Raw genomic sequence first — 4,918 nt, 5'->3', positions numbered from 1 at the left:
TTGAATGGTTAGTAACATAGTATTCTCACTTAATCTGCCTAGCCTCTTCAAAGTGTATCCAGCTGCATCTCACTAGCCTATGAAACAATCAAAATTCAACATTTGAGGTATGGCTTCTAGTGAATGTTTAGCACTTGTGTGCCATGGTAAAGTAAAAGACTTCTGAACTTGGGTTCACTGTTTTCTCTCTGAGCTAGACAGACAGTATGTGGGAAACAACTAGACAATGGTGTCCCTTGGTGTCCATGGGTGCTTGCTTCTAGATGTTCCTATGTGCCATATTCAGGCTTCACCTTTGGAATGAAGCCGATATAATAGGCATGCACTACCACACCTAAAGCACATGGTGCTGGTGATTGAACCCAGAGCTTTGTACATAATAAATAGACAAATACTACCAAACAAAAAGAAAAAAGAAAAAAATTCTTACTAGGAGTCTCAGAACTGCATTATATCTGTACGTCAAAAACAATTGTTACCTGCAATAATTAGTTTTAAGTATCAACTTGACACAATTTAGAACCATCTGGGAAGAGAATTTCACATTACAAAGGGTTGTATATAACAGATTGACCTATAGGCTTGTCTTAATTAAGTTAACTGATGTGGGAAGACTCAGTCCACTGTGGGCAGCACCATTCCCTAGGCATGGGGGAGAGTCCTGAAAAGTATGAATGGATAAATCAAACTGGCTATTATAGGAAAGCAAGTGAGCATTCATCTCTTTGTTCTTTTTTTTTTTTTTTGAAAACCAAAAAAAAAAACAAAAAAAAAAAAACACCTTTTTTTTTTTTTCATTTAAAAAAGTTTGCGGACACATAGACAAAGCGACACTCATTCCTTCTTCTCGTCTTCTGGCATGGGGTCTGTGGGCGGCTCCTCCACTGTCACACTGTTGCTCTCTGAGCCAGTGTTACTGTCAGTGGTCCCTTCCACCTCCAGGCTGTCCACCCCCTCCTGCCCACTCTCCTTGTCCTCAGGAGTGGATGTGCCTTCCTCCCCGTTCTGCTGGCTCTCGGTCGTCTCTTCCAGGTGTGTCTCCTCTGTTTCCATGGGATTGTTCTCCTTGTCCTTCTTCTCCTCGGCTTTGTTTGCCACTTCCTCTTCCTCAGGGGCGATGCCGCCCTGACTGCGCTCGGCTTGCTCCGCTGCCTCCTTCTCCCTCTCCTCCTGCCTTTTGTGGGCCTGTTCCTCTGCCTGTGCAATTTCAGCGGCAATTTTCTCCATGTCAACCTCCACCTTCAGACCGCATAACCTTTTCAGTTCATTGTTAAAGGAATCTGTGCTTTCCAGGAACTTCCTCTTCTTCTCCTGGTATCATTCCTCTCTCTGAAGAAGTTCCGTTTCTAGTTTTCACTGATGATGTGGTGGCGCACACCTTTAATCCCAGCACTCGGGAGGCAGACCCAGGCGGATCTCTGTGAGTTTGAGGCCAGCCTGGTCTACAAAGCGAGTTCCAGGAAAGGTGCAAAGCTACACAAAGAAACCCTGTCTCGAAAAAACAAAAAACAACAACAAAAAAAGACTGGACCTGTCGCTTGAGGACCTGCATTCTAGCTGCAACTGACCGCACATCAGATACCACGCTCTCACTGAGGATCTCACTGATGAGGTGGTGGTTTCTCTGGAAACGGGCGGTGGCTGTATGCTTCATTGAAAAGCCATCATCATAGTCATCTGAGTCTGCAGCAGGCTGAATGCTCATGTAAGGCTCTCCTTTCTCCATGCGAGACTGTCTCTGTCGACTCTCTTCCTCTAATGCAGCTTCTGCACGGTTTTTTGCATTAATATATGCAAGGTATGCAGGGGAATTATGATAGGCCTTCATAGATTCATTGTGCTATGGTGGTATTTTATTTGTACTAAAATGTGATTTTAATTGTATGTTAATAAATAAAGTTGCCCTGGGGTCAGAACTATTAGAGCCATAGCAAGAGCGTGGTGGTTAGAAGAGCTAGGTGGATTTCTGTGTGTTCAGGGATACAGCTAGCATTGGAGACATACGCCTTTAAGACCTGGAGGGCGGTACTTACAGGCAGTGACGAGGCAGTCATGTGTTTGGGTTTACAACCAATGAGAAGGAAGAACAGAAAGACTATTTAAAGACAGACACATAGGAAGTAGCTCTTTCGGGGAAGGTAGGAGAACTTCAGGAGGTAAGATTTTAGCTCTGAGCTCTGACCTCTCAGCTCTGACCTTCTCTTTTACATTGGTTCTGTGTTTCTTATTTTAATAAGATGGTTGGTTACATCTACATTGTACTGTTTTTTGCTTCGTATTCATTTAAATATTCTTATTTCTCTTCATCAGTGAGATCTCACCACATGCCACCAATAATCTTGCCAATCTCCCACAACTTTAGGTCAGGATTGGAAGCCTTTACTTGGTCCCAGACCTTTCTGCTGTACCTCATGTAGGGCATCAGCAGCTTATCTGGTGGCTTTGGAGGCTTTGGAATCATAATACCAGAGGATGCCGTGACCCGGCTGTTGGTGCCCGGGTTCCTTCCCAGCCTGTAGTTGTTGTAGGCGAGATGACTGTATGGATTGTATCCCACAACCCCTGGTGTGCTGGGCATTTGTGTTGCAGGAGCTGGGGTGGGAGGTGGGGCATAAGATGGTCTTTTTGACATTTTGGAAGATTAAGTTCTCAGTTGCTTAAGAATGAATCTGAGACACCACGGTCCGAAAAGCGCCCACAGCTCCGGCTACGCTTCCCTTTGTCCTGCGCTCGCCCCGCCCCTCCCATCTCTTTGTTCTTGACTGTAGACACATGAGACTAGTCACTTCAAACTCCTGCCACAGAGACTCCCCTGCTATGACAGATTGTAACCTGGAATTGTAAACCAAACATACCTTTTCTCCCTTAAGTTGCTTGTTTTGTTATGGTATACTTTCCCAGCCACAGAAATGAAATTAGGACACCTTAGCATCATTCAATTTACCATGTCATTAGATGGACCCAGACTCTTGTGTCCTTATGGCATCTCTTGTGGATCTAGGGCATGCTCTGTCGAGCAGGCCTGGGCCATGTTCTCACTGTGGAGCCTTCAGTGTTGTTTATAGGGTAGAGGTTTTGAAACATCGTTTATTGAAAGCTGCAGGTGTTTGTAGACGCTCCCATTACATTGATGGACTTCTATTCCATTCCCCTTTCACTAAGAATATTTAACCACAAGTTTAGGTTGGATTAGGTCAATTACTTTTCCTCAAACTGTGGGTGTGAATGCTTATAGTTTTTGATAAATCCAGTTTTGGCTCATGCATGGCTGATTTACCCATAACTTATGTCAACTGTTAAAAAGTGCTTAGCAAATTTTGTGTGATCCAAGCTTTGACAGTAAAGAACACCAAGCAAAACAGTGAGATTAGGGAATATGTAAGTATACTATATTTGACGCCATTTAATTCTAGAAGAATTTGCTAGACTCTGATAATTTCTACTTTCAAATTTTACCAACAACAAGAGTGAAGTTTAGAAAGGTTATCAGATGCCCACAGTAACAATAGACTGATTTTTGCCATGAGTGTGTATCCTATCAGTCCATTTAGGACCCAGAAATCATTTCTAAGATTCCCCTAAAGATTCCTCTAAATTAGCATCTATTAACTGATATGCCTCTGTAATTAGAGTTTATTCTTTACAAATGGCTAATCCTACCTATTATGTAGTGTTCTATTTTCTTCATTCTCACAGAGAACCTTACTGTTTTAACATGGGGTACAAGCTGGATCTGGCAACCTTTATGTTATCCTGATCGATTGACCCAGGAGAGAAGCAAGACAAGAATTTAGCTGCAAATTGGAAATTCTTTTTGTTAAAATGATCTCTTCTCCTAAAACTCATACTTTTTGTAGGAAATGGACTAGGGTTAGGGTTTAAAAGTTTCTGTGTGGAAAAGCATCAACAACTTTTTGAAGTTTAAAGAGAAGAAAATGTTAAGCTTCTGAAGTATAGATGATGGCACATAGACTTTTAAAGGAAGCAGGGAAGAGTACCCAGACATACTTCATCTGCAGGCAGATTCATTTTCCACAGTGCTCACTATGACTCAAAATATTATTTCAGGTCAAACACTGACCTTTCCTGAAGCACATGGTATTTTCCTGAATTCACCAAACTGTTCAAAAGCTTTTTCCCATCTGTGATGAGGACTGTAAGGATCAGAATCTTCTAGAACAATCATTCTAAGATTCCTGGGTCTTCTCCTAGATTCCAGTCTCAGGATTTCTAAGAACTGATTCCCTGCAGATATTTCAGGACCAGAAACAGAAATCTCACAGCTCTGACATAGAACAGCAATGAAGAAACCTGTGCCTTCCCTTTGCAGAGACAACCACACCTTCATGTCGAGGGCTGATGATGTATCTTTGGGGTAAAGACAGAGTCTTGCTGGATTCCCCAGAACTAAGGGCTTTGTCCATGTGATTCTGTTGGTGTCTTGCAGTGAGTCATGGGGAAACCATTCCTTGCTTTCAAGATGGTCTTCATAATGAAAAGAAAGAGCTTGGGAAGGAGCAATTGAATGATAAGTGCCAGTGGGCATGCAATTCCTAGTGACCTGTAAGCAGTACTCAGCAAGTGGTACTAGCAGGTCACAAGAGAGGGCTCTGACCTGACTTGATTTAATCATTTTTCACTGGGTATTGGCTTAGCCCTCCCCGTCCTTACTCAGCCTGCATTCCTGGCCATCTTGTCATTCAAACTAACAGCACCTTTCATTGACCAGCTGGTTGCTGTGTCCTGACTTGTATTCTCAGTCTTCCACCTTCCCACAGCAGCCAGGATAACCTGTCAAGACAGCCTTTTGGAACCTCTCCATGACTTCCTGTTGCACTTGGGACAAAGACAAACAAATGCATGCAAAATAACAGGTTTTCTTATGAAATTGTATAGACTTTTTGCACACACACACACA

The 4,918-nt window shown here is 42.8% G+C and overlaps 1 pseudogene; it reads right to left on the bottom strand.

Moving 5' to 3' along the window:
- Positions 1–787: 787 nt before the first annotated feature.
- On the bottom strand, positions 788–2,706 carry LOC143272666 (SWI/SNF-related matrix-associated actin-dependent regulator of chromatin subfamily E member 1-like; annotated as a pseudogene).
- Positions 2,707–4,918: the final 2,212 nt, after the last annotated feature.

The sequence above is a fragment of the Peromyscus maniculatus genome, chromosome 4 (genome assembly GCF_049852395.1).
Source record: "Peromyscus maniculatus bairdii isolate BWxNUB_F1_BW_parent chromosome 4, HU_Pman_BW_mat_3.1, whole genome shotgun sequence".
NCBI classification, from domain to species: domain Eukaryota; kingdom Metazoa; phylum Chordata; class Mammalia; order Rodentia; family Cricetidae; genus Peromyscus; species Peromyscus maniculatus.
The sequence above is the reverse complement of the archived record's forward strand: the minus strand, read 5'-3'. Positions and strand labels throughout refer to the sequence as shown.